The 15,218-nt window shown below is 42.1% G+C and overlaps 1 protein-coding gene across 1 annotated transcript in view; it reads right to left on the minus strand.

Moving 5' to 3' along the window:
- The window catches only part of PPP6C (protein phosphatase 6 catalytic subunit), a 1,288,377-nt gene that overhangs the window by 1,203,683 nt on the left and 69,476 nt on the right, over positions 1–15,218 (minus strand). The gene's annotated exons all lie outside the window — the stretch shown is intronic.

A 15,218-nucleotide genomic window follows, 5' to 3' on the forward strand; every position in this document is an offset into this window, starting at 1 on the left:
AGAACCGGACCACGTGGAGCCTGTTTCGGCGTGGTGTCGGTGGAGACCGCGGGCCTCGCATGTCGGTCCTTTTCCTTGTGTTTTTTGGATAAAACGGTAGTCGAAGTGTCCGACGACATTTTATAGTCAAAAGCTTTACCAAAAACGTGTTGGGCGAACTCCGCCCGACGCTTGATAGTGCGTTTATTGAAGGTAGCGCAAAAGCGACAGCCCGAGACGTCGTGGTCTGGGCCCAAACAAGGTATGCAAAGGGAATGGAAATCCTTATGCGGTATTTGCTTCCCACAAGAAATACAATTATTAACTTTTTCTGACATCGGTCTGAGGCAAGAAAAGATTCCCCAACGGGGTACTTAGCTTTAATGAAGACTTCGGTTCCGAATATTTTCGCAATTCAGGAGCTGGACGACCGGCACTTGCGAACTGCTTCTGCTTCGGGCACCACGCGGCAAAAAAGACTGAAGAACATGGCGTCGTCAGAAGAGTATGCGACGACAACAGACGCCGGACCAAGACTTTGGAATTCGGCCGACCGAGGGACCGCCTGACGGCTGAAAACCCATCTGTGATTTCTGCAGCTGTATGCACAATGAACATCCAGGGCATCCAAAACTTGACATGCGTGGAAAGATTGAAAGCCCCGTCACTGTACTCTGTATCATAAAGGCTGTGGAGAGGTGACCTGCACCTGACCTACAGAGCAGTCTTGGACCCTGCCCTAATGGAAATGCTGCACATTCACAAATCAAATGGGACAAGAATAACTCAGTCTAGGGATCTCAACCTAGCCTATGACATATACAGAACATGCTGGAAAGATAGATCTCTCCCAGAGACTGCCACTCCCCTGGACTAAGCTCCCACTCCATGTAAAGCAGAGCTCCTCAGTGACTCTATTCAAGCACAATCTTGACAACTGGGTGGGAGACCAAAAATTCACCCCAGGGGGGTGACTCATGTCCTTCATGGAAAGGGGCAATCAGTGTTGATCACATAACAGCTCTCTTAAGAATGACCACCGAACTATGGTCAATAAGGGTACTTTTTTTTTTTTTTTACATGGTTAGGCTTGTAAAATCCCTAGGGCCATAGCCTAATAACGTCTTATGAGCCTATGAACCTAAAAGAAAACTGGAAAGCCTTAGCATATATTAACCGAAGTCTGGGTGACCGGACTTTTTCTCTATTGGTATCTGCTCTATTTATAACGGGCACACTGGCTGGGCTGACAAATCAGAGTGCACATTTCTGAATTTCAATGACCTTTCACCGTATTACGTATATGTACGTGCGTGTATTTATATGTTTGTGCGTCTCTGCATATATATGGATGTGTGTCCATGTCTGGATTCCTAATGAGAATATGCTTGTTTGCAAATTGCTGTTAAAGCTGTCTTGTCAGCCTACGCCACCAAAGCTTACACTAAAAGCCACTTAAAATTTATTTTTATCAAAAATATCAAACATCTCAATCTGCTCAAAATTAGCTACACTAACCTTATATTTTATTTAATGTTTAGGTAAAAATAAAAAGTAATAAAGTCAGACTTGCCACAAAATGTTACTCTATGTGGTAAGGAAAGCCACAGTGTGCCAGTTTTAAGTAATTTACTGTAGGCTTGGTTTCATTCTGAGCTGTTCGCTAGTTTATTAATCATTTAAAGCTTCATTTAAAACAAAAATGTTCACTGCTAAAAGAATGCCACAGTAGGAGGGAGTGGAGGTGAAAATTTCTTCTTTCACATTGGAGATGCAGTGAAAAGAGGTGAAAATGTCCTCGTGCTTCTTGATGAGACGGTGGAGGCAGATTTATTATGTATGAGGGATTCCCTTACTATTAGCATTTAACCCTGAAGGGATTGTAATTTCAGTGTATGAGAAGTGATAGAACAGCCATTATTGATTGGGATATGGCTTTGTAGGTGTTAACGCTGGTTCTGAACGTCCTTCAGAATTTTTGGCTTAGTTGAAAAACCACAGTCAGAATGAAAAATTATAATTTAGTGCAGTCCCTCTATGTTACTATTTTTGAAGAATGGCCTCTGTTGGTATCATGAAAGAGGGGAGTGCTCCACTTTAAGTTACGTGCTGGGGGTGATGGCCATGCTTTCTTATATGCATGCTGGATAGGTTTTTGAGATAATTTCAATGGCTACCAAAACACAGTTAAGCAGATGCATTCTAAACAGCTGCCAGATATTACAAGTATACATAACTTATTTATTTTTGAAACACTGTCAAAATTTAATTGCATCACTGACTTCAGGTGCTGTACCACATGCACATATTGAGAAAGAAACAGCCATGATTATGTACGTGGTGCACTTTTGTTGCAATGTTTTATGAGTAAGGAATGTAATGTTTTATACTACTGGTGTTGTACACTAGTTTACAAGTTTCTTTTAACTTATTTGTGAGGGAGGCAGTTACTGAAGCGGATTTTTCAGTATTTTGGCTCACAATTTCATGTTTTTATTGAATACATTAGTGAATTTATTTTCTAACAGATGCAAGTTATCCAAGTATTTTCTTATACATAGGTATGTATGTGTATAGAAAAAAATGTTTGTGTGTGTGTGTTCATATTAGTCCTGTCTTGCTTGAAGGTAAGAGACCGGATGTGAAAGATCGGAAGTAGCTTCCTGATGAGGTTCTTAACATATGTGGTGTACACAGCAACATAGAAGCAATAGTAAGCAACTGATCATGGAGAGCCTAGCCATGTGCAACTTTAAACAGATATTAAGTGTAGTTGCCAACCTGGGGACATTTAGGTACCTAGTGGCATAATCTGAATTTGAGAGCATCTACCAGTATCACTTAGCTTAATTACAGAGAGGAGTCACTTCAGGTTTCAGCATTTCTCAAACTTCAGTTTTATAGTACAGAGCAAGAATCAGGAACCATCAGCCTAAGCTGTGGAAGACAGCTGTTGGCTTCTTTCTTGTTTATTAAATTTGTAGACACAATTTGACAAATGTGATATTCATTCATTAGTGTGGATATAACCCAGAGTATGTCTGGTAGTGATTCAGGGGATTATAATTTAAAATTACTTTTTTTTTTTTTTTTTTTTTTTTTTTTAATTGTTGTGCTATCTTGCATCCATTTCCAAGATGAAGGATGAGAGTTCTATGAAGAGTTTTTGATGCGAGACTGTGTCTAAGGCTTTAGAAAGACAAATGAGCAGGTGAAACTATGTTACCATTACTTCTGTTTTGATAAATGCTGTTAGTGAAGCTAAGTAGGGCCGTTATACTGCTGTGACTAGATGAAAGCAGTTTTGAATTTTAAATAGAAGGCTGTCATTAGTAAAGTGGTTATTGAGTTAGATATAGATACATTTTTCCAAGATTTCTGATAGTAGCACTGTGACGGCAATGGGTCTGTAATTAGAAAAATCAACTGAGTTACCACCTTCATGGAATGGGATAATACAAGATCATTTCCAGAGGTCAGATATGTAATTTTTGATTATAAAAATTTATTACTATGAAAATGGAGTGAGCCAGGGGATCTGCTGGAAATTTTAAATATTCAGCTAGCAGGTATCATTAACTACAATTATTGGCTGTAGTTTAAGTAATAGTTTTCTAATGGTGGATGTTTGAAATTTTTGGAATGTGAAAAAGTCACTCATTGTCCAGTAAGTTTGGTGTGTGGTGTTGGGTATCGTATAGGAATGAATGGTTGTCAGACTAGGAAGTCCGTCAGTTATCAGGGATTACAAACAGAAGGAATAATGACCAAAAGCCTGCACGATACCATTTCAATTATTTATTTACAGATAACTATGGTGAGACCAAACAAACGCATACAGTTGTAGGGTAAAGAGAGAAAGAAAAGTGCTGAGGAACATATTGTACAATGCAGTAATGCACAAAGACGCAACATATACACCAAGAAATGCACTTCACTAGTAGACAGAAGACAGCACAAAATAAAATATGAAATTAAAGGAATAGATGAGTGGGTCTACTAATATTAAAACTTGCATAACTCTTATTTTTACAGAAATAGAAACAGACTGATCATAAAAATTCAGGGCACTTCATTTGTATTTAGAAATCAGCACTTTAGACTACAAAATGAAGATGCACTTTTTACAGCACCACCACCAGCATTGTCAGAAAGCCAACAGTTGGCTAGTATTTAGAGATTAAAAACAAAAACAAAGACAAAAAAAAAAAAACTGTTTCGGCTACTGTTTGAACCATGCATCATTCATATGCCTTCTACAGACCCAGTACTAATGATGCCATCAAATCTCTGCACTTGGCTAACATTCAGAAATCAGTGCAAAATAAAATATGAAATGAGCAGAAACCCTTGTTTTACTAAATGTTTTATCTTTGCATCATTCATACGCTTTCCTGCAAGGCAGTAGGAAGTCAGGTCATAACATTCTTAAAAGGATACTTTTCTCTGAGGATAAAAAGCACAGGTGAAACTGACTAACAACTCAGAGAAAGCTGTTGTGAGTACAACTACAATCTGAGATGGAACCTGGCTAAGTCCTTTGAAACATCCTGTAAGCGACCCTCCCCCAACCCCACAGCCAAAGCTGGGACATGCTCAAAAAGGTAGACTGAAAATGTAAAGAAAGACAGCAGAATCAAAACAAAAATCTCTGGGACTGTCCCTTTAGGAAATGTCTGAAAGCTGGAAATATGGGAATGGGATAGCCATCTTTTAAATCTAATGTCACCAAAAACACAAAGGGGAATAAGGAGTAACGTGAAGTGAAGGAAAAACATGTTCAACTTGGGCACTATTGCAAGCAAATTTAGAAAATAAAGATCCAGAAATAGTCTTCATGAATATTCTCTCTCTGGCATCAAAAGCCTTCTTGAATACAGCACTTTTCCTAACAGAGGAGAGTTAACAGCTTCTATCACCTCCTAAGACAGCAAATGCTGCATGACAGGAGGGAACAGAATGTGGTCTGGCTGATGAAGGGAAAAATTCCTCAAAAAGAGAGACAAAACTCCTACAGTCATCTGTACCCTTGCTGGATTACCATCAGAACCCAAATGCCTGACACTATCTGATGCCAAAAAGACAAACTGCGATTAAGACATTCTGTAAGGTTTAAGGATTTGCCAAGGTGGAAAGGGTGCCTTACAGTTACTCAAACTTTTAAGACCGTTGTGAAGTGCTCCTCTCTTTTTTTGGAAAATACCTGCAATTTTTTTTTAAAACATCTGCTTACCAGCAGCTTGCTATGATTATTTCGCTTTTCAAAGAAAGGCAGCATAAGCAGAATTAAAACCCCTGGCAAACTTCGGAAGTAAGCCTGAAAATTCAAGTGTGTCCCTAAATCAGTTTACCTCTTGCATCACACTTAAGGATATCTGTGGCAGAAGTCCAAAAAAACTCTCTACCCAAGGAGAAATTAAAAATTTTAGCTGTGAAATCTGGAACCTTTTGAGTAGGCAAACTAACTTCCTCATGATGGTTCCATTGACAGCAGCCTTACAAGTGTCATCAGAATGGTCATAAACACATTTTAAACAGTGGGTAGCCACATGCGAGATAAATGCAATTAAGTTACACAAAGTTTTTACACCAGAACAAACCAATGCATTATTCCCTGTACACCAAGTAGAAGAAAAGCTAATTTATCCCAGCAAGCTGGAAATGTCAAGAGATTCAAGCTGCCGTATCCAGCTGTCTTCCGAATATTTTTTTTCCTGAAGGAACAAAGACATTTTTAATATAGAGCAGGCTGAGGAAGAAACACACAAAAAAAACATTTATCCAATAAAATAAAAGCAAGCAAGCAGAAAGGGACTCCACTTCTCATCCCTCTAGCAATCAAGACCAAAGACACTGCCAGTGAAACCTTTTCCACTGCTTCAATGGAAAATGCTTGGGGGGGTCACAGGAGCAGGCTAGAAGAATCAGAGGTACTGTGAGATGGAGATTATCAGAAAGAGCATCAACACAGAAATTAGGGAATAAATGGTAGACCAAACAGATTTATTTTACTGTTTTTTCTTTGCGGAGCAACGATTTTTTTCCCTGGAAAGAAAAGAGAAAAAAAAAGAAAACCAAAATCGCTGTTCCATGTGTTCAACATCGATTGCTTTCGGTTTTTAGTGTTCGATAAAAGAGCATTCGCTCTTTTGATCATTCATCATCATGATACAGACCCCAGATTTTAAGAATTCTCAAAGGAAGCATTAGCATTCCCTAATAAAATATGGTTAATTAGGAGGAAATATGAAAGTTAGGAGGCAAGAATTAAAGTGCAAAGGTTCTCCTCTAGGAAGTTGTGTTTAACTAGAGGAATCAGGCAGGAGCATCATCTTTCCCCTTTGCTACTTGCTTTATATTCGGAGCCACTGGCAAAGAAAATAAGGGTTTAAACAATTCAAGGATAACTGGTATAGTAAGAAAAGTTAGTTTTATTTGCAGACATTTTTGTACTTGACAAATCCAAATCTATGGAGACAAAAGATAATGTTTTTAGGAATATGGACAAAAAAGGACTTCTGTTTTGACAGATAAGGAAGCCTGGGAAATAGGGTAAACAAAAGACTACACAACAAAACTGAGAAAAGAAAAGCTCTTTTTAAATCAACCAAAGGAGAACTTAGACAACAATTAGTAGAGAGGTGAAGAAATTTATCTGAGAGGAGAAGAGCGCACTACTTACATGAAATAAGTTGACCCTCCCAAAAAAAAAATAAGGTGGTTTAGCTTTATAGGAGCAGTTTAGAGCTACACACTTAAGGTTCACACATGAACACAAGCAGAAGGTTATAATTCAAAGTGGAAAAGATGAAGCAAGGGCAGTTCAAGAAACAAGGACAGAGTTGGATTTTGGATGCAGATCCTTAAGGAGGATAGCCACCATCATACAGAATATATATATATATATATATATATATATATATATATATATATATATATATATATATATATATATATATAAAACTACCGGACAAAGCAGCAAAAATCAACACTAAAATCCAAAAAGCTGCAAAATAGGATGCCAAAACTCTGAAGAAATAATCCTGTTTTATTCAAATAAAACCCACCATAGTCCACTAGGACAATAAAATGTATAGTCAAAGCTTTACTCCAGGTTAAGCGCTTTTGTCTACTCATTTTGTTTAACAGGAGGAGAAATGGCAACTTTCTGGAAAAAAGCTGTGGTGGCTATAATACCTAAAGATGGTAAACACCCTCACAGCCAGCTTCATATAGGTTGATTATAATCATGATTTTAAACTGAAATTATTTTTATTTATTTACCATCTGTTGGCTGGGAATTGCGGTGGTGGTGCTGCGGTAGTGTTGTCGCCTCACAGTAAGAAGTTGTCCTGTTCGATTCTCAGCTAGACCGTCTTCTGTGTGGAAACATGCGTGAATGGGCGTACCTTTGTTGAAGGTTGTGCGTCAGGAATGGCAAATCAGCACATAAAAATCTACTGCCAATCATTAGCAGACCGGAGTTCCGCTGTGGCGACCCCTAACCGGGAAAAGCCGAAAGACACAACAACCATCTGTTGGCTGGGAAAGCCAGATTGAGCTAGAGTCCTTTTTAACTGGAGGCCTGGGGAGAAAAGCTCCACAGAGGAGCACCCAAAAAAAAAAAAATAAAGTTACAAAAATAGCATTAACCAGAATACAAAAAATATGGTGCGACGTACTCAAGTTGGCTACACTAATGTATCAACAAAAATGCTTGTTTATAATGGATAGAACAATTTGAAATGCATTGCCAAAATTGATCAATATGGATAAATGTGGTTTTGTGGAGGGGAGGCATACATTTGACAACACTACTAGAATGATGATCTAGAGGGAATCAAAATGCAGGGTCTTGACACAAAGAAACCATTCTGCAGAGTAAGCTGGGATTTTAGCAGTAAGGCAATGGAAACATTTACATTTCCTGATAAAAGAAATGAGGTTAGTTAAGAGGATATACGAGACTGCAAGCAAAAATCAAAGTGAGAGGGCTCCTCTATGATAAGCTGGGTCTCAATTGAACCACTCGGGAGTCACCTTTCTCCTTTATTTGCATCTTATTTAGAACCACTGGCAAAGAAAATAAAGGACTCAAATTCAAGGATATAATTGGCATGACATTTAAGAAAAGTAGACTATTTTCATATGACATTATTGTGTACCTGATCAAACCAGAAAAAGGACATGTCAGTGTTGTGGAACATTCTGACAGTTACGGGTTTTTTCAGGACATAAAATTAAAGAAGATAAAACAATAGCTATAAACTATGTACCACACATGAACTGGTTTAGCTATATCCATATTTATGGAGGTCATGATAAAGTATTTAGGAGCATGGGTTAAAAAAAAAAAAGTTATGTCTTACCATAACGTTCCATCTGTGTTCATTCATTACTGGAAGGACCTTGGTTCGGTCCTCAGAACCAATAATGCCGTTTCCCAGCTTGCGCAAGCCAAAAACTCTCAGCTAAGAACCTACCCACAATGCCCCTCTCCTAGTTACTCCAGATCGAGTTTGCCCGCCCTAGATAAAAGATGTAGTAATAGAAAAAAATAGTAAGAGGCTCTGTCTGAGCAAATACCCTAACCAGGAGTCCAGGCAGGGAGGAGGAGGGCAGGAAGTAATGAATGAACAAAGATCTACAATACAGATGGAACATTATGGTAAGACATAACTTCTTATCTGATGCTGTAAATCTTTGCTTATTCATTACAGATAGGACCGAGTCCCCCAGCTACTGGAGTCCTGGGTGGCCCTAAGGAAGGATAGTCCTGAGCACCATAGAACCAAAAGATGCTCGCCCCCTGGAAGCCAAATCCAATTTGTAATGAGATATAAAGGTATGAGGTCTTGCCCAAGTGGCTGCTGCGCATGTATCATCCATAGAGGCTCTGGAATAAAAATTTACATAAGTAGCCATAGATCTGGTAGAATGGGCCTTTATTCTGGAAGGTAAGGATAGCTTATTCTGTTGATAGATAAAGGTAATGACGTTTCTAAGCCAAAAGGATAAAGTCACTTTGGAAACAAGTTTACCCAATCTGGGTCCTGCAAAGGCCGCAAACTATTTGTCTGTTTTCCTGAAAGATTTAGTCCTGTCCAAATAACAACGAAGCTGCCGGTGCACATCAAGGATGTGCAAAACGTACTCCCCTCTATTAGAATGCCTTGGGAAGAAAACCAGATCAATAGATTGGTTAATGGAAAAGCCAGAAATGACCTTGGGCAAGAAAGAAGGGTCAGTACAAAGGGACAACCTATCTGTCTGGAAGATCAAGTAAGGACTCTTGACACTCATGGCCTACAGCTCAGACACTCTTCTCGCTGAGCTAAGTGCTACTAGAAGTATGGTTTTCCATGACAAAAATTTCAAATCACATGAAACAAAGGGCTCGAAGGAAGAACCTGTGAGAGACTGAAGCACCAGATTCAAGTCCCAGAATTCTAAGGAGGGCTTGACCAGAGGTTTAACATGTAACACTCCCTTCAAAAAGGTCTTGCATAGGCGGTGTGACATAATTGAAGAATTATCAAGACCATTACACAAATTGGCGACAGCTGCTAAATGTACAGTGATCGCTGAAGCTGAGGCTCCTGCATGTAAAAGAGTAATCCGGTATTGTAAGAAATTTTGAATTGGCATAGAGAAAGGGTCTAAGTTCTGGTCTTTGGCCCAGATAGAGAACTTAGTCCATTTACTAGAATAAACCTTTCTTGTGGAAGGTTTGTGTGAGGCCAGAAACATTTCACAAACAGGAGATGGCATGTCAGGCAGCCTGGCAATCACTGGAAGTGGAGGAACCAAGTTGTGAGCTTGAGACTGTGCAAGTTTGGATGAATCAGTCCTTGAGGATGAGATAACAGATCCTGGGGATGATCCAGGATCCACATGCTGTGAATCAGATGAGGCCATAAAAACTGGAACCAGACCTAACGTGGCCAGTAGGGTGCTATGAGGATCACTTTGCTTTTCAACCTCTGAGCTTTCTGGAGAAATTTTGGAATGAGAGGAAATGCATACAGAAGACCCAGGGGCCTATCATGCGTCAGAGCGTGCCTTGGTGGTTCCCCCTGAGGGGGGGGGGGGGGTCAAGGCAAAATAGCTTCTGCATTTGTAGTTTAGAGGGGAAGCAAACAGGTCGCAGCAAGGCTTGCCCCAATGTTGGAAGATCCGATTTGCTATTACAGGGTTGAGGGACCACTCGTGAGGCATTAGGATGTTCCTGCTCAGATGGTCTGCAATAAGGCTGGAACCCCCGGGAACGTGCGTTGTTATAAGTAAGCAATTGGAAGCTATCGCCCAGTGCCAAATCCTCGTGACTTCCCGACACGGGGTAAGATCTGGCTCTGCCTTGCTTGTTGATATACCAGACGACTGACATGCTGTCTGACTGAATTGCAATGGTCCCCGAGGGTAGGGATGCATGGAATGCTTGCAACACTAAGAGAACTGCCTTCAGTTCCAGGACATTTATGTGCAAGTTGACCTCGATTGGTGTCCAGGTGCCTTGGACAGTGTTTCCCTGGAAATGCCCCCCCCCCCTAACAGTGAAGTATCCGTGGTCACCATGGCCGTGAGTTGGGGAAGACAGAATGGTCGACAAAGATTTGTTTGTGGCTTCATCCACTATAGCATTTCTTCCTTGCAACGGTTTGTAAGGCATATCATGTGGTTGAGTGGGTGGGTTAACTACGACCATTGTGCAGAAAGGAGCCACGGCAGGATTCTCATGTGCAGTCTCGCCAGTGGTACCAACGTAATGGCAGCTGCCATGGAGCCCAAGAGTTGCAGTACAAGACAACTGGTACATATGTGTGAGGAAGAAGGTCTTGGATTTGGTGTCTTATTTTCAAAAGCCTGTGGGGGGGGGGGGGTTAGAAGCTTGACAGGATATTGTGTCGAAGACCGCTCCAATAAATCCCAGTGTCTTCGTTGGGGAAATCGGAGATTTGTCTTTGTTGATTGTAATTCCCATAAGGAGAGCGAGACCTTGAGTGTAAGAGAGGCTGCGGTCTATGAGATTCCTGGTCGGAGAGGTAAGGTGCCAGTCATCTAGATAGGGAAACACCTGGAATCCTTGTTGTCGAAGATGAGCTACCACAACTGCCATACATTTGGTGAACATTTGGGGGGGGGGGGCTGTCAAGAGACCGAATGGCAGTGCCCTGAACTGGTAGTGATTGGCTCCCATCAGAAGCGGAGAAACCTCCAGGAGCGGTGATCCATCTTTATGTGGTAGTACGCATCCTGGAGGTCTATAGAGCACATACAATTGTCCCTCCCTAGGAAGGGAAGAATGGACTGTACTGTGACCATGCAGAATTTGAGGTTTGATAAATTTGTTCCGTAGGCAGAGATCCAAGATTGGTCTCCAGTCCCATCTTTTTGGCACTAAAAGAAACACAGTAAAACCCGGATCCTGTCTGGTCTGGTGGGACTGGTTGGATGACTTTCTTAGCAGCTTTTTTATTTTTAAGGCTGCTAATTCCCTCTGATTGGGTGGGACATCAGGGATTCGTTTGACGGGTCGGGGAGTTAAATAAAATGGTATTTGGTAGCCTCTGGATATTATTCTCTGCCCTCAAACATCAGTAGCAATAAGATGCCAGGTTGGTAGATGCAGAGAAAAAACTACCCCCCCCCCCCCCGACTGCTTCCAGAGGAAAGACATCAGGCTGCTGCTCAGGAGCACTGGTAGGGTCTGCTGGAAAAAGAATCTCTGGCTCTCTGGTTACACGGACCCCCTCTACCCTGAAAGGCACGTCTTCCATACGAGTTGGCCCCTCTGCCCCGGGGGGGGGGGGGGGATTGTTCACGAGTGTCACAAAAAGAACCTTGGGATTTCTTGAACCACATCTTTCCTCCCTTCTGGTTCCTGGAGTAAGACCTCTGGGGTTTGGAAAGCATATGCCCACAGCAGACAAGGTCTTTCCGTCTTTCTCACTATGTGCAAGTGTATCTCGTACCTTGGGTACGAAAAATGCAGATTCGTCGACATGTGAATTGACGAAGAAAGATTTAAAGGGGTCTGCGAAGTCACACAACTGCATCCAAGCATTACATCTCATGACACCAGATGCGGCAGCTCGAGCCGCCCCCTCTGTGATGTGAGATAAACACATCAAGGAGTTCGAGATGGCTTCAAGGGTAGCGAGCTGCAAAGCAACAGTGTCATGCACCTCATCAGGCAATACCCCCACCCGAGAGGAAGACATTTTAGAAATTAGGTCTCTTTGGAAGAGAATAAAATGTGCCAGATAGTTCAGTGACCAAATAGCAAAGGTCACTGAAGCATAGGTCTACTTCACTAGTCTGTCCATGGTCCGGGACTCATGTTTGGAGGATGGACAGTGGAACTACCTTCTGCCAGTTCCCTCTTGGTGGCCGCCGCCACGACCACATCAACTGCTTGGACTAGTGGGGCTGGGCTTCAGGTGTACATAAAATTTTGTCTGGCCTCCAGGGGACAGGTTCTACGTTGTCCGGGGCCTTCCAAGCACGCTGCACAATTAGTTTTACAAGATCATCTGCTGGTGGGGTCACCCAGGAAGTAGATGGCCGGGCACGGAAGGTCTGCATGAACACCAATTCCTCACAAGAAGGGTTAGAGGACTTCCATTTCCCCCGCTGTTTGAGGATTTCAAGAAAGTCTCTGAATGAAATGTCGTCTGGGGGAAGAACATGGGGACCCTTCCCCCTCATCACAATCGGTGTCTTCTGTGATAGATTCCTCCGTGGAATCAAGGTGCTTCCTCTTGCAATGTTTCTTTTGGGGTGGCTCTCCAGTGGGATCTTCTGAGGAGGACTCCGGAGAAGGGGTTCCCTTCAAAGGGGGGTTCTTGTGACTCCCCTGCCCGGGGACCAGACATAGCGGGTTGGGAGAGGTACATGCTAGGGGAGGTTTTTGATACTATGTCATTGGTGTGGACTGTGAACCTTTGGAATGAAGGACCCTTTCCATCACCTGTACAGCATGCCCACTCGAGGAGGGATGGGAGCCCGGAACCGGGAGGGACCACCTCGGAACTGGTATCACACCCCACCCTGAAGAGCCCATCTCCAGTTGAGATGTTCCGAGAGAGCTGGAAGCCATCGGAACAGTGGACAGAATGTGCCAGCGAGAAAATAGGTGCCGGACTAGGTACCAAGGTACGGATGGTCCAAGCACCGCTCTGAGAAAGCATCAGCTGCATCAGAGCCGATGCAGCAAGGGTGGTCGGTGCCGAGAGGGGAAACACTGCCATCAGAGCAGACACAGCATGTACCGAAGCAGACATCGGTACAGAGATTAGGGTGGATGCTGGAGGAGGATAAACAGAGGAAGATGTGGTAAAAAAGATAGTGAGCCAGGAGGGACGGAAGGTCTAGCTGGAATGGGCAATCCCTTAGCTGCCAGAAGCTGGTCCACAACCCGCACTAAGTCTAGTTCAGAAAAACTCCTAGTGGAGCTAAAGGAGGCTGCTGAACGGGAATCGGGTCTTCCTAGAAAGCGACTAAACCTCTGCCCATAAAAAAAGGTTGCAAGTTGGAGAATATCTTGTCCTTGGCAGGAATTTGAGTTTTAGAGCCAAAACAACTGTTGGCACAGTGGCCGGGGATGGTGCCGAGGCCTGTACAGTCAACGGAGCCGACGTGGGAACCAAGGACGGCACCGAAGTCAATGGTGCTGTGGTTGGAACCAAAATAGAAGTGAATATCATGGTCGGCCCAAGGGAAAGGACACAGAGCCTGGTGCCGAAGAGGTCTGCGCCAAGGACGCCGGCAAAGCACGGAGCCAACTCGGTTCCATAACCGACAGAGATGCAGGAACCAAGTGACTCAGTTTTTCCTTATGTTTTTTGGTCTTAGGAGGGGGTGAGACCTCCGACCCAGATACAGCCTCTGAGAAAGGTGTCTTGAGTAAACCTTTTAAAATAAGTTATTTTTACGTTCTGCTAGTGTCCGGTTACTAAAACTAGCACAAAATGTCACAGTCAGCTTTAATATGATTCACGCCCAAACAGTAGACATAACGGACATGTGTACCTGAGTTTGGCATCTTACGTCCACACTTGTCACACTGTTTAAATCCCAACTTAGCTTTGTCTGACATGGTAAGGTAACAATACTATCCTATAGAAAAATAAAGGAGAAAATACCAGTGATGTTATTTTAAAGAATACCACTAGTAAAAAGGGAAGGCCTGTCAAAGACAGGAGAGATGAACAGTACCAAAAAAGGTAAAATAATTAAATTATCACGGAAAAGGGTAATAAATAGGCTTAGGTTATAGGCAATAGTGAGAAAAGGCTAACTTGACTAAAAATTTAGTAAGTTTGAATAAAAACGGTCATAAACTTAACAATTGTCTACTTAGCTTTGAGAGAGATGGCCAACAAGTCTGACTAGGAACGTGGCAAACAAGATATGGAGTGACTAGGAACGTGGCAAACAAGATATGGAGTAGCTAGGAGAGGGGCATTGTGGGTAGGTTCTTAGCTGAGAGTTTTTGGCTTGCGCAAGCTGGGAAACTGCCATATCGGTTCCGAGGATGGAACAGAGGTCCTATCTGTAATGAATAAACAAAGATTTACAACATCAGATGGACACTTACGGAAGCTAAGGATATTTGGGATGTGACTAAAAAATGTAATAAAGTTGAGAAACCGGAAGCTTTTGCCTACAGATATGAATAGCAAGTTACAAGCAGTACACATTTTCAATCCATTTAGCTTTATCCACAGGTCAGGCATATTTTTATCAACCAGAGAAACTGTGGATAATTAATAAAAAAGAGAGTTGAAGGATTTCATCTGGGAGGGGAACAAGTCAAGTGGGATAAGATGATATTTCCAATAGAACCAGGAAATTTAGGGATTACCCGATTTGAAGGGATATTCTAGAGAGTTATACAGTTAAAGCTCTTATACATAACACAAGCAGAAAGCTACAATTCAAAGTGGAAAGGGACGATGAAGCTTGGGTGAGGTTCAAGAAATAAGGAGAGAGTGAGATGTTGGATGCAGATACGTAAGGGGAATAAGTCGTACAGAACATTATAATCAAAGTAGCAGAAAGAAGTTATGTACTCACCATAACGTTCCATCTGTGTTGCCTACCTTCATTCATTCCTCACAAATGGGTTTGTATCTGATCCGTTGGATCAGACTCAGCTGATGCTACAGCTTGCAGCCATCAGATCTCTCGAGCTTCTCCCTTACCCACAAATGTACCCTGCCAAATACCTCAGACCT

This window comes from Protopterus annectens, chromosome 16.part0, assembly GCF_019279795.1.
Source record: "Protopterus annectens isolate FY-2018-M chromosome 16.part0, PAN1.0, whole genome shotgun sequence".
Lineage (NCBI taxonomy): Eukaryota > Metazoa > Chordata > Ceratodontiformes > Protopteridae > Protopterus > Protopterus annectens.